The sequence below is a fragment of the Macaca mulatta genome, chromosome 16 (genome assembly GCF_049350105.2).
Source record: "Macaca mulatta isolate MMU2019108-1 chromosome 16, T2T-MMU8v2.0, whole genome shotgun sequence".
NCBI lineage: Eukaryota > Metazoa > Chordata > Mammalia > Primates > Cercopithecidae > Macaca > Macaca mulatta.
This window is the reverse complement of record NC_133421.1, coordinates 33879060-33903771: the sequence shown is the minus strand read 5'-3', so window position 1 is coordinate 33903771 and position 24712 is coordinate 33879060.

The window sequence follows — 24712 nt, the reverse complement described above, 5'->3', positions numbered from 1 at the left end:
ATCCTCCTATAACAAAGAGAAAGAAGCTTTCTGAGAAACTTCTTTGTGTTCTGTGAAATCATCTCAAAGAGTTACAGCTTTCCCCTCAAGAAGCCTGTCGCTAAGACAGTTCTTGTGGAATTGGCAAAGTTATATTTGGAAGCCCATAGAGGGCTATGTTGAAAAAGGAAATATCCCCCGATGAAATCTGGAAAGAAGCTTTCTGAGAAACTGCTTAGTGTTCTGTTAATTCATCTCACAGAGTTACATCTGCATTTCGTGGATCTCTTTGCTAGCCTTATTTCTGTGGAATCTGACAACAGATATTTCCATTCCCTTTGAAGACTATAGGACCAAAGGAAATATCCTCCGATAACAAAGAGAAAGAAGCTTTCTGAGAAACTTCTTTGTGTTCTGTGAAATAATCTCACAGAGTTACAGCTTTCCCCTCAAGAAGCCTTTCGCTAAGACAGTTCTTGTGGAATTGGCAAAGTGGTATTTGGAAGCCCATAGAGGGCTACGGTGAAAAAGGAAATATCCTCCGATGAAATCTGGAAAGAAGCTTTTTGAGAAACTGCTTAGTGTTCTGTAAATCATCTCACAGAGTTACATCTGTATTTGCTGGATCTCTTTGCTAGCCTTATTTCTGTGGAATCTGACAACAGATATTTCGGATCCCTTTGAATACTATAGGGCCAAAGGAAATATCCTCCGATGACAAAGAGAAAGAAGCTTTCTGAGAAACTTCTTTGTGTTCTGTGAAATCATCTCACAGAGTTACAGCTTTCCCCTCAAGAAGCCTTTTGCTAAGACAGTTCTTGTGGAACTGGCAAAGTGATATTTGGAATCCCATAGAGGGCTATGGTGAAAAAGGAAATAACCTCCGATGAAATCTGGAAAGAAGCTTTCTGAGAAACTGCTTAGTGTTCTGTAATTCATCTCACAGAGTTACATCTCTACTTCGTGGATCTCTTTGCTAGCCTTATTTCTGTGGAATCTGAGAATATATATTTCGGATCCCTTTGAAGACTATAGGGCCAAAGGAAATATCCTCCGATAAAAAAGAGAAAGAAGCTTTCTGAGAAACTTCTTTGTGTTCTGTGAAATCATCTCACAGAGTTACAGCTTTCCCCTTAAGAAGCCTTTCACTAAGACAGTTCTTGTGGAATTGGCAAAGTGATATTAGGAAGCCCATTGAGGGCTATGGTGAAAAAGGAAATATCCTCCGATGAAATCTGGAATGAAGCTTTCTGAGAAACTGCTTAGTGTTCTGTTAATTCATCTCACAGAGTTACATCTGTATTACGTGGATCTGTTTGCTAGCCTTATTTCTGTGGAATCTGAGAACTGATATTTCGGATCCCCCTGAAGACTATAGGGACAAAGGAAATATCCTCCGATAACAAAGAGAAAGAAGCTTTCAGAGAAACTTCTTTGTGTTCAGTGAAATCATCTCACAGAGTTCCAGCTTTCCCCTCAAGAAGCCTTTCGCTAAGACAGTTCTTGTGGAATTGGCAAAGTGATATTTGGAAGCCCATACAGGGCTATGGTGAAAAAGGAAATATCCTGCGATGAAATCTGGAAAGAAGCTTTCTGAGAAACTCCTTAGTGTTCTGTTAATTCATCTCACAGAGTTACATCTGTATTTCTTGGATCTCTTTGCTAGCCTTATTTCTGTGGAATCTGACAACAGATATTTCCTTTCCCTTGAAGAAAATAGGGCCAAAGGAAATATCCTCCGATAACAAAGAGAAAGAAGCTTTCTGAGAAACTTCTTTGTGTTCTATGAAATCATCTCACAGAGTTACAGCTTTCCCCTCAAGAAGCCTTTCGCTATGACAGTTCTTGTGGAATTGGCAAAGTGATATTTGGAAGCACATAGAGGGCTATGGTGAAAAAGGAAATATTCTCCGATGAAACCTGGAAAAAAGCTTTCTGAAAAACTGCTTAGTGTTCTGTTAATTCATCTCACAGAGTTACATCTGTATTTCGTGGATCTCTTTGCTAGCCTTATTTCTGTAGAATCTGACAGCAGATATTTCGGATCCCTTTGAAGACTATAGTGCCAAAGGAAATATCATCCGATAACAAAGGGAAAGAAGCTTTCTGTGAAACTTCTTTGTGTTCTGTGAAATCATCTCAGAGAGTTACAGCTTTCCGCTCAAGAAGCCTTTCGCTAAGACAGTTTTTGTGGAATTGGCAAAGTGATATTTGGAAGCCCATAGAGGGCTATGGTGAAAAAGGAAATATCCTCCGATGAAATTTGGAAAGAAGCTTTCTGAGAAACTGCTTAGTGTTCTGTTAATTCATCTCACAGTGTTACATCTGTATTTCATGGATCTCTTTGCTAGCCTAATTTCTGTGGAATCTGAGAGCAGATATTTCCTTTCCCTTTGAAGACTACAGGGCCAAAGGAATTATCTTCCGATAACAAAGAGAAAGAACTTTCTGTGAAACTTCTTTGTGTTCTGTGAAATCATCACACAGAGTTACAGCTTTCCCCTCAAGAAGTCTTTCGCTAAGACAGTTCTTGTGGAATTGGCAAAGTGATATTTGGAAGCCCATAGAGGGCTATGGTGAAAAAGGAAATATCCTCCGATGAAATTTGGAATGAAGCTTTCTGAGAAACTGCTTCGTGTTCTGTTAATTCATCTCACAGAGTTGCATATGTATTTCCTGGATCTCTTTGCTAGCCTTATTTCTGTGGAATCTGAGAACAGATATTTCCTTTCCCTTTGAAGACTATAGGGCCAAAGGAAACATCCTCCGATAACAAAGAGAAAGAAGCTTTCTGAGAAACTTCTTTTTGTTCTGTGAAATTATCTCACAGAGTTACAGCTTTCCCCTCAAGAAGCCTTTCGCTAAGACAGTTCTTGTGGAATTGGCAAAGTGATATTTGGAAGCCCATAGAGGGCTATGGTGAAAAAGGAACTATCCTCCGATGAAATCTGGAAAGAAGCTTTCTGAGAAACTGCTTAGTGTTCTGATAATTCATCTCACAGAGTTACATCTGTATTTCGGGGATCTATTTGCTAGCCTTATTTCTGTGGAATCTGAGAACAGATATTTCGGATCCCTTTCAAGACTATAGGACCAAAGGAAATATCCTCCGATAACAAAGAGAAAGAAGCTTTCTGAGAAACTTCTTTGGGTTCTGTGAAATCATCTCACAGAGTTACAGCTTTGCCCTCAAGAAGCCTTTCGCTAAGACAGTTCTTGTGGAATTGGCAAAGTGATATTTGGAAGCCCATTGAGGGCTACGGTGAAAAAGGAAATATCCTCCGATGAAATCTGGAAAAAAGCTTTCTGAGAAACTGCTTAGTGTTCTGTAAATCATCTCACAGAGTTACATCTGTATTTGGTGGATCTCTTTGCTAGCCTTATTTCTGTGGAATCTGACAACAGATATTTCCTTTCCCTTTGAAGACTAAAGGAGCAAAGGAAATATCCTCCGATAACAAAGAGAAAGAAGCTTTCTGAGAAACTTCTTTGTGTTCTGTGAAATCATCTCAAAGAGTTACAGCTTTCCCCTCAAGAAGCCTGTCGCTAAGACAGTTCTTTTGGAATTGGCAAAGTGATATTTGGAAGCCCATAGAGGTCTACGGTGAAAAAGGAAATATCCTCCGATGAAATCTGGAAAGAAGCTTTCTGAGAAACTGCTTAGTGTTCTGTAAATCATCTCACAGAGTTACATCTGTATTTGGTGGATCTCTTTGCTAGCCTTATTTCTGTGGAATCTAACAACAGATATTTCGGATCCCTTTGAAGACTATAGGGCCAAAGGAAATATCCTCCGATAACAAAGAGAAAGAAGCTTTCTGAGAAACTTCTTTGTGTTCTGTGAAATCATCTCACAGAGTTACAGCTTTCCCCTCAAGAAGCCTTTCGCTAAGACAGTTCTTGTGGAATTGGCAAAGTGATATTTGGAAGCCCGTAGAGGGCTATGGTGAAAAAGGAAATATCCTCCGATGAAATCTGGAAAGAAGCTTTCTGAGAAACTGCTTAGTGTTCTGTTCATTCATCTCACAGTTACATCTGTATTTCGTGGATCTCTTTGCTAGCCTTATTTCTGTGGAATCTGACAACAGATATTTCGGATCCCTTTGAAGACTATAGGGCCAAAGGAAATATCCTCCGATAACAAAGAGAAAGAAGCTTTCTGAGAAACTTCTTTGTGTTCTGTGAAATCATCTCACAGAGTTACAGCTTTCCCCTCAAGAAGCCTTTCGCTAAGACAGTTCTTGTGGAATTGGCAAAGTGATATTTGGAAGCCCGTAGAGGGCTATGGTGAAAAAGGAAATATCCTCCGATGAAATCTGGAAAGAAGCTTTCTGCGAAACTGCTTAGTGTTCTGTTCATTCATCTCACAGTTACATCTGTATTTCGTGGATCTCTTTGCTAGCCTTATTTCTCTGGGATCTGAGAACAGATATTTCCTTTCCCTTTGAAGACTATAGGGCCAAAGGAAATATCCTCCGATAACAAAGAGAAAGAAGCTTTCTGAGAAACTTCTTTGTGTTCTGTGAAATCATCTCACAGAGTTACAGCTTTCCCCTCAGGAAACCTTTCGCTAAGACAGTTCTTGTGGAATTGGCCAAGTGATATTTGGAAGCCCATAGAGGGCTATGGTGAAAAAGGAAATAACCTCCGATGAAATCTGGAAAGAAGCTTTCTGAGAAACTGCTTAGTGTTCTGTTAATTCATCTCACAGAGTTACATCTGTATTTCGTGGATCTCTTTGCTAGCCTTATTTCTGTGGAATCTGAAAACAGATATTTCCTTTCCCATTGAAGACTATAGGACCAAAGGAAATATCCTCCGATAACAAAGAGAAAGAAGCTTTCTGAGAAACTTCTTTGTGTTCTGTGAAATCATCTCACAGAGTTACAGCTTTCCCCTCAGGAAGCCTTTCGCTAAGACAGTTCTTGTGGAATTGGCAAAGTGATATTTGGAAGCCCATTGAGGTCTACGGTGAAAAAGGAAATATCCTCCGATGAAATCTGGAAAGAAGCTTTCTGAGAAACTGCTTAGTGTTCTGTAAATCATCTCACAGAGTTACATCTGTATTTCGTGCATCTCTTTGCTAGCCTTATTTCTGTGGAATCTGAGAACAGATATTTCCTTTCCCTTTGAAGACTATAGGACCAAAGGAAATATCCTCCGATAACAAAGAGAAAGAAGCTTTCTGAGAAACTTCTTTTTGTTCTGTGAAATCATCTCACCGAGTTACAGCTTTCCCCTCAAGAAGCCTTTCGCTAAGACAGTTCTTGTGGAATTGGCAAAGTGATATTTGGAAGCTCGTAGAGGGCTATGGTGAAAAAGGAAATATCCTCCGATGAAATCTGCAAAGAAGCTTTCTGAGAAACTGCTTAGTGTTCTGTTCATTCATCTCACAGTTACATCTGTATTTCGTGGATCTCTTTGCTAGCCTTATTTCTGTGGAATCTGACAACAGATATTTCCTTTCCCTTTGAAAACTATAGGGCCAAAGGAAATATCCTCCTATAACAAAGAGAAAGAAGCTTTCTGAGAAACTTCTTTGTGTTCTGTGAAATCATCTCACAGAGTTACAGCTTTCCCCTCAAGAAGCCTTCGCTAAAACAGTTCTTGTGGAATTGGGAAAGTGATATTTGGAAGCCCATAGAGGGCTATGGTGAAAAAGGAACTATCCTCCGATGAAATCTGGAAAGAAGCTCTCTGAGAAACTGCTCAGTGTTCTGTTAATTCATCTCACAGAGTTACATCTGTATTTGGTGGATATCTTTGATAGTCTTATTTCTGTGGCATCTGAGAACAGATATTTCGGATCCCTTTCAAGACTATAGAGCCAAAGGAAATATCCTCCGATAACAAAGAGAAAGAAGCTTTCTGAGAAACATCTTTGTGTTCTGTGAAATCATCTCACAGAGTTACAGCTTTCCCCTCAAGAAGCCTTTCGCTAAGACAGTTCTTGTGGAATTGGCAAAGTGATATTTGGAAGCCCATAGTGGGCTATGGTGAAAAAGGAAATATCCTCCGATGAAATCTGGAAAGAACGTTTCTGAGAAACTGCTTAGTGTTCTCTTAATTCATCTCACAGAGTTACATCTGTATTTCGTGGATCTCTTTCCTAGCCTTATTTCTGTGGAATCTGAGAACAGATATTTCGGATCCCATTGAAGACTATAGGCCCAAAGGAAATATCCTCCGATAACAAAGAGAAAGAAGTTTTCTGAGAAACTTCTTTGTGTTCTGTGAAATCATCTCACAGAGTTACAGCTTTCCCTCAAGAAGCCTTTCGCTAAGACAGTTCTTGTGGAATTGGCAAAGTGATATTTGGAAGCCCATAGAGGGCTATGGTGAAAAAGGAAATATCCTCCGATGAAATCTGGAAAGAAGCTTTCTGAGAAACTGCTTAGTGTTCTGTTCATTCATCTCACAGAGTTACATCTGTTTTTCGTGGATCTCTTTGCAAGCCTTATTTTTGTGTAATCTGGCAACAGATATTTCCTTTCCCTTTGAAGACTATAGGGCCAAAGGAAATATCCTCCGATAACAAAGAGAAAGAAGCTTTCTGAGAAACTTCTTTGTGTTCTGTGAAATCATCTCACAGAGTTACAGCTTTCCCCTCAAGAAGACTTTCGCTAAGACCGTTCTTGTGGAATTGGCAAAGTGATATTTTGAAGCCCATAGAGGGCTATGGTGAAAAAGGAAATATCCTCTGATGAAATCTGGAAAGAAGCTTTCTCAGAAACTGCTTAGTGTTCTGTCAATTCATCTCACACAGTTACATCTGTATTTCGTGGATCTCTTTGCTAGCCTTATTTCTGTGGAATCTGAGAACAGATATTTCGGAACCCTTTGAAGATTATAGGGCCAAAGGAAATATCCTCCGATAACAAAGAGAAAGAAGCTTTCTGAAAAACTTCTTTGTGTTCTGTGAAATCATCTCACAGAGTTACAGCTTTCCCCTCAAGAAGCCTTTCGCTAAGACCGTTCTTGTGGATTTGGCAAATTGATATTTGGAAGCCCATAGAGGGCTATGGTGAAAAAGGAAATATCCTCCGATGAAATCTGGAAAGAAGCTTTCTGAGAAACTGCTTAGTGTTCTGTTAATTCATCACACAGAGTTACAACTGTATTTCGTGGATGTCTTTGCTAGCCTTATTTGTGTGGAATCTGACAACAGATATTTCCTTTCCCTTTGAAGACTATAGGGAGAAAGGAAATATCCACCGATAACAAAGAGAAAGAAGCTTTCTGAGAAACTTCTTTGGGTTCTGTGAAATCATCTCACAGAGTTACAGCTTTCCCCTCAGGAAGCCTTTCGCTAGGACAGTTCTTGTGGAATTGGCAAAGTGATATTTGGAAGCCCATAGAGGGCTATGGTGAAGAAGGAAATATCCTCCGATGAAATCTGGAAAGAAGCTTTCTGAGAAACTGCTTAGTGTTCTGTTAAGTCATCTCACAGAGTTACATCTGTATTTCGTGGATCTCTTTGCTAGCCTTATTTCTCTGGAATCTGAGAACAGATATTTCGGATCCCTTTGAAGACTATAGGGCCAAAGGAAATATCCTCCGATAACAAAGAGAAAGAAGCTTTCTGAGAAACTTCTTTGTGTTCTGTGAAATCATGTCACCGAGTTACAGCTTTCCCCTCAAGAAGCCTTTCGCTAAGACATTTCTTGTGGAATTGGCAAAGTGATATTTGGAAGCCCATAGAGGGCTATGGTGAGAAAGGAAATATCCTCCGATGAAATCTGGAAAGAAGCTTTCTGAGAAACTGCTTAATGTTCTGTTAATTCATCTCAGAGAATTACATCTGTATTTCGTGGATCTCTTTGCTAGCCATATTTCTGTGGAATCTGCAAACAGATATTTCCTTTCCCTTTGAAGACTATAGGGACAAAGGAAATATCCTCCGATAACAAAGAGAAAGAACCTTTCTGGAAACTTCTTTGGGTTCTGTGAAATCATCTCACAGAGTTACAACTTTCCCCTCAGGAAGCCTTTCGCTAGGACAGTTCTTGTGGAATTGGCAAAGTGATATTTGGAAGCCCATAGAGAGCTACGGTGAAAAAGGAAATATCCTCCGATGAAATCTGGAAAGAAGCTTTCTGAGAAACTGCTTAGTGTTCTGTTAATTCATCTCACAGAGTTACATCTGTATTTCGGGGATCTCTTTCCTAGCCTTATTTCTGTGGAATCTGAGAACAGATATTTCGGATCCCTTTGAAGACTATAGAGCCAAAGGAAATATCCTCCGATAACAAAGAGAAAGAAGCTTTCTGAGAAACTTCTTTGTGTTCTGTGAAATCATCTCACAGAGTTACAGCTTTCCCCTCAAGAAGCCTTTCGCTAAGACAGTTTTTGTGGAATTGGCAAAGTGATATTTGGAAGCCCGTAGAGGGCTATGGTGAAAAAGGAAATATCCTCAGATGAAATATAGAAAGAAGCTTTCTGAGAAACTGCTTAGTGTTCTGTTAATTGATCTCACAGAGTTACATCTGTATTTCGTGGATCTCTTTGCTAGCCTTCTTTCTGTGGAATCTGACAACAGATATTTCGGATCCCTTTGAAGACTATAGGGCGAAAGGAAATATCCTCCGATAACAAAGAGAAAGAAGCTTTCTGAGAAACTTCTTTGTTTTCTGTGAAATCATCTCACAGAGTTACTGCTTTTCCCTCAAGAATCCTTTCGCTAAGACAGTTCTTGTGGAATTGGCAAAGTGATATTTGGAAGCCCATAGAGGGCTATGGTGAAAAAGGAAATATCCTCCGATGAAATATGGAAAGAAGCTTTCTGAGAAACTGCTTAATGTTCTGTTAATTCATCTCACAGATTTACATCTGTATTTCCTGGATCTCTTTGCTAGCCTTATTTCTGTGGAATCTGACAACAGATATTTCCTTTCCCTTTGAAGACTATAGGGCCAAAGGAAATATCCTCCGATAACAAAGAGAAAGAAGCTTTTTGAGAAACTTCTTTGGGTTTTGTGAAATCATCTCTCAGAGTTACAGCTTTCCCCTCAGGAAGCCTTTCGCTAGGACAGTTCTTGTGGAATTGGCAAAGTGATATTTGGAAGCCCCTAGAGTGCTATGGTGAAAAAGGAAGCATCCTCCGATGAAATCTGGAAAGAAGCTTTCTGAGAAACTGCTTAGTGTTCTGTTAATTCATCTCACAGAGTTACATCTGTATTTCGGGGATCTCTTTGCTAACCTTATTTCAGTGGAATCTGAGAACAGATATTTCGGATCCCTTTATAGACTATAGGGCCAAAGGAAATATCCTCCGATAACAAAGAGAAAGAAGCTTTCTGATAAACTTCTTTGTGTTCTATGAAATCATCTCACAGAGTTACAGCTTTCCCCTCAAGAAGCCTTTCGCTAAGACAGTTCTTGTGGAATTGGCCAAGTGATATTTGGAAGCCCATAGAGGGCTACGGTGAAAAAGGAAATACCCTCCGTGTGATCTGGAAAGAAGCTTTCTGAGAAACTGCTTAGTGTTCTGTTAATTCATCTCACAGAGTTACATCTGTATTTCGTGGTTCTCTTTGCTAGCCTTATTTCTATGGATTCTGAGAACAGATATTTCGGATCCCTTTGAAGACTATAGGGCCAAAGGAAATAACCTCCGATAACAAAGAGAAAGACGCTTTCTGAGAAACTTCTTTGTGTTCTGTGAAATCATCTCACAGAGTTACAGCTTTTCCCTCAAGAAGCCTTTCGCTAAGACAGTTCTTGTGGAATTGAGAAAGTGATATTTGGAAGCCCATAAAGGGCTATGGTGAAAAAGGAAATATCCTCCAATGAAATCTGGAAGGAAGCTTTCTGAGAAACTGCTGATTGTTCTGTTAATTCATCTCACAGTGTTACATCTGTATTTCGTGGATCTCTTTGCTAGCCTTATTTCTGTGGAATCGGAGAACAGATATTTCCTTTCCCTTTAAAGACTATAGAGCCAAAGGAAATATCCTCCGATAACAAAGAGAAAGAAGCTTTCTGAGAAACTTCTTTGTGTTCTGTGAAATCATCTCACAGAGTTACAGCTTTCCCCTCAAGAAGCCTTTCGCTAAAACAGTTCTTGTGGAATTGGCAAAGTGATATTTGGAAGCCCATAGAGGGCTATGGTGACAAAGGAAATATCCTCAGATGAAATCTGGAAAGAAGCTTTCTGAGAAACTGCTCAGTGTTCTGTTAATTCATCTCACAGAGTTACATCTGTATTTCGTGGATCTCTTTCCTAGCCTTATTTCTGTGGAATCTGAGAACAGATGTTTCGGATCCCTTTGAAGACTATAGAGCCAAAGGAAATATCCTCCGATAACAAAGAGAAAGAAGCTTTCTGAGAAACTTCTTTGTGTTCTGTGAAATCATGACACCGAGTTACAGCTTTCCCCTCAAGAAGCCTTTCGCTAAGACATTTCTTGTGGAATTGGCAAAGTGATATTTGGAAGCCCATAGAGGGCTATGGTGAAAAAGGAAATATCCTCCGATGAAATCTGGAAAGAAGCTTTCTGAGAAACTGCTTAATGTTCTGTTAATTCATCTCAGAGAATTACATCTGTATTTCGTGGATCTCTTTGCTAGCCATATTTCTGTGGAATCTGCAAACAGATATTTCCTTGCCCTTTGAAGACTATAGGGACAAAGGAAATATCCTCCGATAACAAAGAGAAAGAACCTTTCTGGAAACTTCTTTGGGTTCTGTGAAATCATCTCACAGAGTTACAACTTTCCCATCAGGAAGCCTTTCGCCAGGACAGTTCTTGTGGAATTGGCTATGTGATATTTGGAAGCCCATAGAGGGCTACGGTGAAAAAGGAAATATCCTACGATGAAATCTGGAAAGAAGCTTTCTGAGAAACTGCTTAGTGTTCTGTTAATTCATCTCACAGGGTTACATCTGTATTTCGTGGATCTCTTTGCTAGCCTTATTTTTGTGGAATCTGACAACAGATATTTCCTTTCCCTTTGAAGACTATAGGACCAAAGGAAATATCCTCCGATAACAAAGAGAAAGAAGCTTTCTGAGAAACTTCTTTGTGTTCTGTAAAATGATCTCACAGAGTTACAGCTTTCCCCTCAAGAAGCCTTTCACTAAGACAGTTCTTGTGGAATTGGCAAAGTGATATTTGGAAGCCCATTGAGGGCTATGGTGAAAAAGGAACTATCCTCCGATGAAACCTGGAAAGAAGCTTTCTGAGAAACTGCTTAGTGTTCTGTTAATTCATCTCACAGAGTTACATCGGTATTTCGTGGATCTCTTTGCTAGCCTTATTTCTGTGGAATCTGACAACAGATATTTCGGATCCCTTTGAAGACTATAGGGTCAAAGGAAATATCCTCCGATAAAAGAGAAAGAAGCTTTCTGAGAAACTTCTTTGTGTTCTGTGAAATCATCTCACAGAGATACAGCTTTCCCCTCAAGAAGCCTTTCGCTAAGACAGTTCTTGTGGAATTGGCCAAGTGATATTTGGAAGCCCAAAGAGGGCTATGGTGAAAAAGGAAATATCCTCAGATGAAATCTGGAAAGAAGCTTTCTGAGAAACTGCTTAGTGTTCTGTTAATTCATCTCTCAGAGTTACATCTGTATTTCGTGGATCTCTTTGCTAGCCTTATTTCTGTGTAATCTGACAACAGATATTTCCTTTCCCTTTGAAGACTATAGGACCAAAGGAAATATCCTCCGATAACAAAGTGAAAGAAGCTTTCTGAGAAACTTCTTTGTGTTCTGTGAAATCATCTCACAGAGTTACAGCTTTCCCCTCAAGAAGCCTTCCGCTAAGACAGTTTTTGTGGAATTCGCAAAGTGATATTTGGAAGCCCATTGAGGGCTACGGTGAAAAAGGAACTATCCTCCGATGAAACCTGGAAAGAAGCTTTCTGAGAAACTGCTTAGAGTTCTGTTAATTCATCTCACAGAGTTACATCTGTATTTCGTGGATCTCTTTGCTAGCCTTATTTCTGTGGAATCTGACAACAGATATTTCGGATCCCTTTGAAGACTATAGGGCCAAAGGAAATATCCTCCGATAACAAAGAGAAAGAAGCTTTCAGAGAAACTTCTTTGTGTTCTGTGAAATCATCTCACAGAGTTACACCTTTCCCCTCAAGAAGCCTTTCGCTAACACAGTTCTTGTGGAATTGGTAAAGTGTTATTTGGAAGCCCATAGAGGGCTATGGTGAAAAAGGAAATATCCTCCGATGAAATCTGGAAAGAAGCTTTCTGAGAAACTGCTTAATGTTCTGTTAATTCATCTCACAGAATTACATCTGTATTTCGTGGATCTCTTTGCTAGCCTTATTTCTGTGGAATCTGACAACAGATATTTCCTTTCCCTTTGAAGACTATAGGGACAAAGGAAATATCCTCCGATAACAAAGAGAAAGAAGCTTTCTGTGAAACTTCTCTGGGTTCCGTGAAATCATCTCACAGAGTTACAGCTTTCCCCTCAGGAAGCCTTTCGCTAGGACAGTTCTTGTCGAATTGGCAAAGTGATATTTGGAAGCCCATAGAGAGCTATGGTGAAAAAGGAAATATCCTCCGATGAAATCTGGAAAGAAGCTTTCTGAGAAACTGCTCAGTGTTCTGTTAATTCATCTCACAGAGTTACATCTGTATTTGGTGGATCTCTTTGCTAGCCTTATTTCTGTGGCATCTGAGAACAGATATTTCGGATCCCTTTGAAGACTATAGAGCCAAAGGAAATATCCTCCGATAACAAAGAGAAAGAAGCTTTCTGAGAAACTTCTTTGTGTTCTGTGAAATCATCTCACAGAGTTACAGCTTTCCCCTCAAGAAGCCTTTCGCTAAGACAGTTCTTGTGGAATTGGCAAAGTGATATTTGGAAGCCAATAGAGGGCTATGGTGAAAAAGGAAATATCTTCCGATGAAACCTGGAAAGAAGCTTTCTGAGAAACTACTTAGTGTTCTGTTAATTCATCTCACAGAGTTACATCTGTATTTCTTGGATCTCTTTGCTAGCCTTATTTCTGTGGAATCGGAGAACAGATATTTCGGATCCCTTTGAAGACTATAGGGCCAAAGGAAATATCCTCCGATAACAAAGAGGAAGAAGCTTTCTGAGAAACTTCTTTGTGTTCTGTGAAATCATCTCACAGAGTTACGGCTTTCCCCGCAAGAAACCTTTCGCTAAGACAGTTCTTGTGGAATTGGCAAAGTGATATTTGGAAGCCCATAAAGGGCTATGGTGAAAAAGGAAATACCCTCCGATGAAATCTGGAAAGAAGCTTTCTGAGAAACTGCTCAGTGTTCTGTTAATTCATCTCACAGAGTTACATCTGTATTTCGTGGATCTCTTTGCTAGCCTTATTTCTGTGGAATCTGAGAACAGATATTTCGGATCCCTTTCAAGACTATAGGGCCAAAGGAAATATCCTCCGATAACAAAGAGAAAGAAGCTTTCTGAGAAACTTCTTTGTGTTCTGTGAAATCATCTCACAGAGTTACAGCTTTCCCCTCAAATAGCCTTTCGCTAACACAGTTCTTGTGGAATTTTCAAAGTGATATTTGGAAGCCCATAGAGGGCTCTGGTGAAAAAGGAAATACCCTCCGATGAAATCTGGAAAGAAGCTTTGTGAGAAACTGCTCATTGTTGTGTTAATTCATCTCACAGAGTTACATCTGTATTTCTTGGATCTCTTTGCCAGCCTTATTTCTGTGGAATCTGACAACAGATATTTCCTTTCCCTTTGAAGACTATAGGGCCAAAGGAAATATCCTCCGATAACAAAGAGAAAGAAGCTTTCTGAGAAACTTCTTTGTGTTCTGTGAAATCATCTCACGGAGTTACAGCTTTCCCCCCTAGAAGCCTTTCGCTAAGACAGTTCTTGTGGAATTGGCAAAGTGATATTTGGAAGCCCACAGAGGGCTATGGTGAAAAAGGAAATATCCTCCTATGAAATCTGGAAAGAAGCTTTCTGAGAAACTGCTCAGTGTTCTGTTAATTCATCTCACAGAGTTACATCTGTATTTCGGGGATCTCTTTGCTAGCCTTATTTCTGTGGAATCTGACAACAGATATTTCCTTTCCCTTTGAAGACTATAGGGCAAAAGGAAATATACTCCGAAAACAAAGAGAAAGAAGCTTTCTGAGAAACTTCTTTGTGTTCTGTGAAATCATCTCACACAGTTACAGCTTTCCCCTCAAGAAGACTTTCGCTAAGACCGTTCTGGTGGAATTGGCAAAGTGATATTTGGAAGCCCATAGAGGGCTATGGTGAAAAAGGAAATATCCTCTGATGAAATCTGGAAAGAAGCTTTCTCAGAAACTGCTTAGTGTTCTGTCAATTCATCTCACAGAGTTACATCTGTATTTCGTGGATCTCTTTGCTAGCCTTATTTCTGTGGAATCTGAGAACAGATATTTCGGAACCCTTTGAAGATTATAGGGCCAAAGGAAATATCCTCCGATAACAAAGAGAAAGAAGCTTTCTGAAAAACTTCTTTGTGTTCTGTGAAATCATCTCACAGAGTTACAGCTTTCCCCTCAAGAAGCCTTTCGCTAAGACCGTTCTTGTGGATTTGGCAAATTGATATTTGGAAGCCCATAGAGGGCTATGGTGAAAAAGGAAATATCCTCCGATGAAATCTGGAAAGAAGCTTTCTGAGAAACTGCTTAGTGTTCTGTTAATTCATCACACAGAGTTACAACTGTATTTCGTGGATGTCTTTGCTAGCCTTATTTGTGTGGAATCTGACAACAGATATTTCCTTTCCCTTTGAAGACTATAGGGAGAAAGGAAATATCCACCGATAACAAAGAGAAAGAAGCTTTCTGAGAAACTTCTTTGGGTTCTGTGAAATCATCTCACAGAGTTACAGCTTTCCCCTCAGGAAGCCTTTCGCTAGGACAGTTCTTGTGGAATTGGCAAAGTGATATTTGGAAGCCCATAGAGGGCTATGGTGAAGAAGGAAATATCCTCCGATGAAATCTGGAAAGAAGCTTTCTGAGAAACTGCTTAGTGTTCTGTTAATTCATCTCACAGAGTTACATCTGTATTTCGGGGATCTCTTTCCTAGCCTTATTTCTCTGGAATCTGAGAACAGATATTTCGGATCCCTTTGAAGACTATAGAGCCAAAGGAAATATCCTCCGATAACAAAGAGAAAGAAGCTTTCTGAGAAACTTCTTTGTGTTCTGTGAAATCATCTCACAGAGTTACAGCTTTCCCCTCAAGAAGCCTTTCGCTAAGACAGTTCTTGTGGAATTGGCAAAGTGATATTTGGAAGCCCGTAGAGGGCTATGGTGAAAAAGGAAATATCCTCAGATGAAATATAGAAAGAAGCTTTCTGAGAAACTGCTTAGTGTTCTGTTAATTGATCTCACAGAGTTACATCTGTATTTCGTGGATCTCTTTGCTAGCCTTCTTTCTGTGGAATCTGACAACAGATATTTCGGATCCCTTTGAAGACTATAGGGCGAAAGGAAATATCCTCCGATAACAAAGAGAAAGAAGCTTTCTGAGAAACTTCTTTGTTTTCTGTGAAATCATCTCACAGAGTTACTGCTTTTCCCTCAAGAATCCTTTCGCTAAGACAGTTCTTGTGGAATTGGCAAAGTGATATTTGGAAGCCCATAGAGGGCTATGGTGAAAAAGGAAATATCCTCCGATGAAATATGGAAAGAAGCTTTCTGAGAAACTGCTTAATGTTCTGTTAATTCATCTCACAGATTTACATCTGTATTTCCTGGATCTCTTTGCTAGCCTTATTTCTGTGGAATCTGACAACAGATATTTCCTTTCCCTTTGAAGACTATAGGGCCAAAGGAAATATCCTCCGATAACAAAGAGAAAGAAGCTTTTTGAGAAACTTCTTTGGGTTTTGTGAAATCATCTCTCAGAGTTACAGCTTTCCCCTCAGGAAGCCTTTCGCTAGGACAGTTCTTGTGGAATTGGCAAAGTGATATTTGGAAGCCCCTAGAGTGCTATGGTGAAAAAGGAAGCATCCTCCGATGAAATCTGGAAAGAAGCTTTCTGAGAAACTGCTTAGTGTTCTGTTAATTCATCTCACAGAGTTACATCTGTATTTCGGGGATCTCTTTGCTAACCTTATTTCAGTGGAATCTGAGAACAGATATTTCGGATCCCTTTATAGACTATAGGGCCAAAGGAAATATCCTCCGATAACAAAGAGAAAGAAGCTTTCTGATAAACTTCTTTGTGTTCTATGAAATCATCTCACAGAGTTACAGCTTTCCCCTCAAGAAGCCTTTCGCTAAGACAGTTCTTGTGGAATTGGCCAAGTGATATTTGGAAGCCCATAGAGGGCTACGGTGAAAAAGGAAATACCCTCCGTGTGATCTGGAAAGAAGCTTTCTGAGAAACTGCTTAGTGTTCTGTTAATTCATCTCACAGAGTTACATCTGTATTTCGTGGTTCTCTTTGCTAGCCTTATTTCTATGGATTCTGAGAACAGATATTTCGGATCCCTTTGAAGACTATAGGGCCAAAGGAAATAACCTCCGATAACAAAGAGAAAGACGCTTTCTGAGAAACTTCTTTGTGTTCTGTGAAATCATCTCACAGAGTTACAGCTTTTCCCTCAAGAAGCCTTTCGCTAAGACAGTTCTTGTGGAATTGAGAAAGTGATATTTGGAAGCCCATAAAGGGCTATGGTGAAAAAGGAAATATCCTCCAATGAAATCTGGAAGGAAGCTTTCTGAGAAACTGCTGAGTGTTCTGTTAATTCATCTCACAGTGTTACATCTGTATTTCGTGGATCTCTTTGCTAGCCTTATTTCTGTGGAATCGGAGAACAGATATTTCCTTTCCCTTTAAAGACTATAGAGCCAAAGGAAATATCCTCCGATAACAAAGAGAAAGAAGCTTTCTGAGAAACTTCTTTGTGTTCTGTGAAATCATCTCACAGAGTTACAGCTTTCCCCTCAAGAAGCCTTTCGCTAAAACAGTTCTTGTGGAATTGGCAAAGTGATATTTGGAAGCCCATAGAGGGCTATGGTGACAAAGGAAATATCCTCAGATGAAATCTGGAAAGAAGCTTTCTGAGAAACTGCTCAGTGTTCTGTTAATTCATCTCACAGAGTTACATCTGTATTTCGTGGATCCCTTTGCTAGCCTTATTTCTGTGGAATCTGAGAACAGATATTTCGGAACCCTTTGAAGACTATAGGGCCAATGGAAATATCCTCCGATAACAAAGAGAAAGAAGCTTTCTGAGAAACTTCTTTGTGTTCTGTGAAATCATCTCACAGAGTTACAGCTTTCCCCTCAAGAATCCTTTCACTAAGACAGTTCTTGTGGAATTGGCAAAGTGATATTTGGAAGCCCATAGAGGGCTATGGTGAAAAAGGAAATATCCTCCGATGAAATCTGGAAAGAAGCTTTCTGAGAAACTGCTCAGTGTTCTGTTAATTCATCTCACAGAGTTATATCTGTATTTCGTGGATCTCTTTGCTAGCCTTATTTCTGTGGAATCTGACAACAGATATTTCCTTTCCCTTTGAAGACTATAGGGCAAAAGGAAATATACTCTGATAACAAAGAGAAAGAAGCTTTCTGAGAAACTTCTTTGTGTTCTGTGAAATCATCTCACAGAGTTACAGCTTTCCCCTGAAGAAGCCTTTTGCTGAGACAGTTCTTGTGGAATTGGCAAAGTGATATTTGGAAGCCCATAGAGGGCTATGGTGAAAAAGGAAATATCCTCCGATGAAATCTGGAAAGAAGCTTTCTGAGAAACTGCTCAGTGTTCTGTTAATTCATCTCACAGAGTTACATCTGTATTTCGTGGATCTCTTTGCTAGCCTTATTTCTGTGGAATCTGAGAACAGATATTTCGGATCCGTTTCAAGACTATAGGGCCAAAGGAAATATCCTCCGATAACAAAGAGAAAGAAGCTTTCTGAGAAACTCCTTTGTGTTTTGTGAAATCATCTCACAGAGTTACAGCTTTCCGCTCCCGAAGCCTTTCGCTAAGACAGTTCTTGTGGAATTGGCAAAGTGATATTTGGAAGCCCATAGAGGGCTATGGTGAAAAAGGAAATATCTTCCGATGAAATCTGGAAAGAAGTTTCTGTAAAACTGCTCAGTGTTCTGTTAATCATCTCACAGGGTTACATCTGTATTTCGTGGATCTCTTTGCTAGCCTTATTTCTGTGGAATCTGACAACAGATATTTACTTTCCCTTTGAAGACTTTAGGGCCAAAGGAAATATCCTCCGATAACAAAGAGAAAGAAGTTTTCTGCGAAGCTTCTCTGGGTTCTGTGAAATCATCTCACAGAGTTACAGCTTTCCCCTCAAGAAGCCTTTCGCTAAGACAGTTCTTGTGGAATTTTCAAAGTGATATTTGGAAGCCCATAGAGGGCTATGGTGAAGAAGGAAATATCCTCCGATGAAATCTGGAAAGAAGCTTTCTGAGAAACTGCTCAGTGTTGTGTTAATTGATCTCACAGAGTTACATCTGTATTTCTTGGATCTCTTTGCCAGCCTTATTTTTGTGAAATCTGACAACAGATATTTCCTTTCCCTTTGAAGACTATAGGGCCAAAGGAAATATCCTCCGATAACAAAGAGAAAGAATCTTTCTGAGAAACTTCTTTGTGTTCTGTGAAATCATCTGACAGAGTTACAGCTTTCCCCTCCAGAAGCCTTTCGCTAAGACAGTTTATTTGGAATTGGCAAAGTGATATTTGGAAGCCCTTAGAGGGCTATGGTGAAAAAGGAAATATCCTCCGATGAAATCTGGAAAGAAGCTTTCTGAGAAACTGCTTAGTGTTCTGTTAAGTCATCTCACAGAGTTACATCTGTATTTCGTGGATCTCTTTGCTAGCCTTATTTCTCTGGAATCTGAGAATAGATATTTCGGATCCCTTTGAAGACTATAGGGCCAAAGGAAATATCATCCGATAACAAAGAGAAAGAAGCTTTCTGAGAAACTTCATTGCGTTCTGTGAAATCATCTCACAGAGTTACAGCTTTCCCCTCAAGAAGCCTTTCGCTAAGACAGTTCATGTGGAATTGGCAAAGTGATATTTGGAAGCCCATAGAGGGCTATGGTGAAAAAGGAAATATCCTCCGATGAAATCTGGAAAGAAGCTTTCCGAGAAACTGCTTAGTGTTCTGTTAATTCATCTCACAGAGTTACATGTGTATTTCGGGGATCTCTTTCCTAGCCTTATTTCTGTGGAATCTGAGAACAGATATTTCGGATCCCTTTGAAGACTATAGAGCCAAAGGAAATATCCTCCGATAACAAAGAGAAAGAAGCTTTCTGAGAAACTTCTTTGTGTTCTGTGAAATCATGACACCGAGTTACAGCTTTCCCCTCAAGAAGCCTTTCGCTAAGACATTTCTTGTGGAATTGGCAAAGTGATATTTGGAAGCCCATAGAGGGCTATGGTGAAAAAGGAAATATCCTCCGATGAAATCTGGAAAGAAGCTTTCTGAGAAACTGCTTAATGTTCTGTTAATTCATCTCAGAGAATTACATCTGTATTTCGTGGATCTCTTTGCTAGCCATATTTCTGTGGAATCTGCAAACAGATATTTCCTTGCCCTTTGAAGACTATAGGGACAAAGGAAATATCCTCCGATAACAAAGAGAAAGAACCTTTCTGGAAACTTCTTTGGGTTCTGTGAAATCATCTCACAGAGTTACAACTTTCCCATCAGGAAGCCTTTCGCCAGGACAGTTCTTGTGGAATTGGCAAAGTGATATTTGGAAGCCCATAGAGGGCTATGGTGAAAAAGGAAATATCCTCCGATGAAATCTGGAAAGAAGCTTTCTGAGAAACTGCTTAGTGTTCTGTTAATTCATCTCACAGAGTTACATCTGTATTTCGGGGATCTCTTTCCTAGCCTTATTTCGGTGGAATCTGAGAACAGATATTTCGGATCCCTTTGAAGACTATAGAGCCAAAGGAAATATCCTCCGATAACAAAGAGAAAGAAGCTTTCTGATAAACTTCTTTGTGTTCTGTGAAATCATCTCACAGAGTTACAGCTTTCCCCTCAAGAAGCCTTTCGCTAAGACAGTTCTTGTGGAATTGGCAAAGTGATATTTGGAAGCCCGTAGAGGGCTATGGTGAAAAAGGAAATATCCTCAGATGAAATATAGAAAGAAGCTTTCTGAGAAACTGCTTAGTGTTCTGTTAATTGATCTCACAGAGTTACATCTGTATTTCGTGGATCTCTTTGCTAGCCTTCTTTCTGTGGAATCTGACAACAGATATTTCGGATCCCTTTGAAGACTATAGGGCCAAAGGAAATATCCTCCGATAACAAAGAGAAAGAAGTTTTCTGAGAAACTTCTTTGTTTTCTGTGAAATCATCTCACAGAGTTACTGCTTTTCCCTCAAGAAGCCTTTCGCTAAGACAGTTCTTGTGGAATTGGCAAAGTGATATTTGGAAGCCCATAGAGGGCTATGGTGAAAAAGGAAATATCCTCCGATTAAATATGGAAAGAAGCTTTCTGAGAAACTGCTTAATGTTCTTTTAATTCATCTCACAGAATTACATCTGTATTTCCTGGATCTCTTTGCTAGCCTTATTTCTGTGGAATCTGACAACAGATATTTCCTTTCCCTTTGAAGACTATAGGGCCAAAGAAATATCCTCCGATAACAAAGAGAAAGAAGCTTTTTGAGAAACTTCTTTGGGTTCTTTGAAATCATCTCACAGAGTTACAGCTTTCCCCTCAGGAAGCCTTTCGCTAGGACAGTTCTTGTGGAATTGGCAAGGTGATATTTGGAAGCCCCTAGAGAGCTATGGTGAAAAAGGAAGCATCCTCCGATGAAATCTGGAAAGAAGCTTTCTGAGAAACTGCTTAGTGTTCTGTTAATTCATCTCACAGAGTTACATCTGTATTTCGGGGATCTCTTTGCTAGCCTTATTTCAGTGGAATCTGAGAACAGATATTTTGGATCCCTTTGAAGACTATAGGGCCAAAGGAAATATCCTCCGATAACAAAGAGAAAGAAGCTTTCTGATAAACTTCTTTGTGTTCTATGAAATCATCTCACAGAGTTACAGCTTTCCCCTCAAGAAGCCTTTCGCTAAGACAGTTCTTGTGGAATTGGCAAAGTGATATTTGGAAGCCCATAGAGGGCTACGGTGAAAAAGGAAATAGCCTCCGTGTGATCTGGAAAGAAGCTTTCTGAGAAACTGCTTAGTGTTCTGTTAATTCATCTCACAGAGTTACATCTGTATTTCGTGGATCTCTTTGCTAGCCTTATTTCTATGGATTCTGAGAACAGATATTTCGGATCCCTTTGAAGACTATAGGGCCAAAGGAAATAACCTCCGATAACAAAGAGAAAGACGCTTTCTGAGAAACTTCTTTGTGTTTTGTGAAATCATCTCACAGAGTTACAGCATTTCCCTCAAGAAGCCTTTCGCTAAGACAGTTCTTGTGGAATTGAGAAAGTGATATTTGGAAGCCCATAAAGGGCTATGGTGAAAAAGGAAATATCCTCCAATGAAATCTGGAAAGAAGCTTTCTGAGAAACTGCTGAGTGTTCTGTCAATTCATCTCACAGTGTTACATCTGTATTTCGTGGATCTCTTTGCTAGCCTTATTTCTGTGGAATCGGAGAACAGATATTTCGGATTCCTTTAAAGATTATAGGGCCAAAGGAAATATCCTCCGATAACAAAGAGAAAGAAGCTTTCTGAGAAACTTCTTTGTGTTCTGTGAAATCATCTCACAGAGTTACAGCTTTCCCCTCAAGAAGACTTTCGCTAAGACAGTTCTTCTGGAATTGGCAAAGTGATATTTGGAAGCCCTTAGAGGGCTATAGTGATAAAGGAAAATCCTCCGATGAAATCTGGAAAGAAGCTTTCTAACAAACTGCTCAGTGTTCTGTTAATTCATCTCACAGAGTTACATCTGTCATTCGGGCATCTCTTTTCTAGCCTTATTTCTGTGGAATCTGACAACAGATATTTCCTTTCCCTTTGAAGACTATAGGGCCAAAGGAAATATCCTCCGATAACAAAGAGAAAGAAGCTTTCTGAGAAACTTCTTTGTGTTCTGTGAAATCATCTCACAGAGTTACAGCTTTCCCCTCAAGAAGCCTTTCACTAAGACAGTTCTTGTGGAATTTTCAAAGTGATATTTGGAAGCCCATAGAGGGCTATGGTGAAAAAGGAAATATCCTCAGATGAAATCTGGAAAGAAGCTTTCTGAGAAACTGCTCAGTGTTCTGTTAATTCATCTCACAGAGTTACATCTGTATTTCGTGGATCTCTTTGCTAGCCTTATTTGTGTGGAATCTGACAACAGATATTTCCTTTCCCTTTGAAGACTATAGGGCCAAAGGAAATATCCTCCGATAACAAAGAGAAAGAAGTTTTCTGCGAAACTTCTTTGTGTTCTTTGATATCATCTCACAGAGTTACAGCTTTCCGCTCCCGAAGCCTTTCGCTAAGACAGTTCTTGTGGAATTGGCAAAGTGATATTTGGAAGCCCATAGAGGGCTATGGTGAAAAAGGAAATATCCTCCGATGAAATCTGGAAAGAAGCTTTCTGTGAAACTGCTCAGTGTTCTGTTAATTCATCTCACAGAGTTACATCTGTATTTCGTGGATCTCTTTGCTAACCTTATTTCTGTGGAATCTGACAACAGATATTTCCTTTCCCTTTGAAGACTATTGGGCCAAAGGAAATATCCTCCGATAACAAAGAGAAAGAAGTTTTCTGCGAAACTTCTTTGTGTTCTGTGAAATCATCTCACAGAGTTACAGCTTTCCCCTCAAGAAGCCTTTCGCTAAGACAGTTCTTGTGTAATTTTCAAAGTGATATTTGGAAGCCCATAGAGGGCTATGGTGAAAAAGGAAATATCCTCCGATGAAATCTGGAAAGAAGCTTTCTGAAAACTGCTCAGTGTTCTGTTAATTCATCTCACAGAGTTACATCTTTATTTCGTGGATCTCTTTGCTAGCCTTATTTCTGTGGAATCTGAGAACAGATATTTCCTTTCCTTTGAAGACTATAGGGCCAAAGCAAATATCCTCCGATAACAAAGAGAAAGAAGCTTTCTGAGAAACTTCTTTGTGTTCTGTGAAATCATCTCACAGAGTTACAGCTTTCCCCTCCAGAAGCCTTTCGCAAAGACAGTTCATGTGGAATTGGCAAAGTGATATTTGGAAGCCCATAGAGGGCTATGGTGAAAAAGGAAATATCCTCCGATGAAATCTGGAAAGAAGCTTTCTGAGAAACTGCTTAGTGTTCTGTTAATTCATCTCACAGAGTTACATCTGTATTTCGTGGATCTCTTTGCTAGCCTTATTTCTCTGGAATGAGAACAGATATTTCGGATCCCTTTGAAGACTATAGGGCCAAAGGAAATATCCTCCGATAACAAAGAGAAAGAAGCTTTCTGAGAAACTTCTTTGCGTTCTGTGAAATCATCTCACAGAGTTACAGCTTTCCCCTCAAGAAGCCTTTCATTAAGACAGTTCTTGTGGAATTGTCAAAGTGATATTTGGAAGCTCTTAGAGGGCTATAGAGAAAAAGGAAATATCCTCCGAAGAAATCTGGAAAGAAGCTTTCTGAGAAATTGCTTAGTGTTCTGTTAATTCATCTCAAAGAGTTACATCTGCATTTCGTGGATCTCTTTGCTAGCCTCATTTCTGTGGAATCTGAGAACAGATATTTCGGATCCCTTTGAAGACTATAGGGCCAAAGGAAATATCCTCCGATAACAAAGAGAAAGAAGCTTTCTGAGAAACTTCTTTGTGTTCCGTGAAATCATCTGACAGAGTTACAGCTTTCCCCTCCAGAAGCCTTTCGCAAAGACAGTTCATGTGGAATTGGCAAAGTGATATTTGGAAGCCCATAGAGGGCTATGGTGAAAAAGGAAATATCCTCAGATGAAATCTGGAAAGAAGCTTTCTGAGAAACTGCTTAGTGTTCTGTTAAGTCATCTCACAGAGTTACATCTGTATTTCGTGGATCTCTTTGCTAGCCTTATTTGTGTGGATTCTGACAACAGATATTTCCTTTCCCTTTGAAGACTATAGGGCCAAAGGAAATATCCTCCGATAACAAAGAGAAAGAAGCTTTCTTAGAAACTTCTTTGCGTTCTGTGAAATCATCTGACAGAGTTACAGCTTTCCCCTCAAGAAGCCTTTCGCTAAGACAGTTCATGTGGAATTGGCAAAGTGATATTTGGAAGCCCATAGAGGGCTATGGTGAAAAAGGAAATATCCTCCGATGAAATCTGGAAAGAAGCTTTCTGAGAAACTGCTTAGTGTTCTGTTAATTCATCTCACAGTGTTACATCTGTATTTCGTGGATGTCTTTGCTAGCCTTATTTGTGTGGATTCTGACAACAGATATTTCCTTTCCCTTTGAAGACTATAGGGACAAAGGAAATATCCACCGATAACAAAGAGAAAGAAGCTTTCTGAGAAACTTCTTTGTGTTCTGTGAAATCATCTCACAGAGTTACAGCTTTCCGCTCCAGAAGCCTTTCGCTAAGACAGTTCTTGTGGATTTGGCAAAGTGATATTTGGAAGCCCATAGAGGGCTATGGTGAAAAAGGAAATATCCTCCGACGAAATCTGGAAAGAAGCTTTCTGTGAAACTGCTCAGTGTTCTGTTAATTCATCTCACAGAGTTACATCTGTATTTCGTGGATCTCTTTGCTAGCCTTATTTCTGTGATTCTGACAACAGATATTTCCTTTCCCTTTGAAGACTACAGGGCCAAAGAAATATCCTCCGATAACAAAGAGAAAGAAGCTTTCTGAGAAACTTCTTTGTGT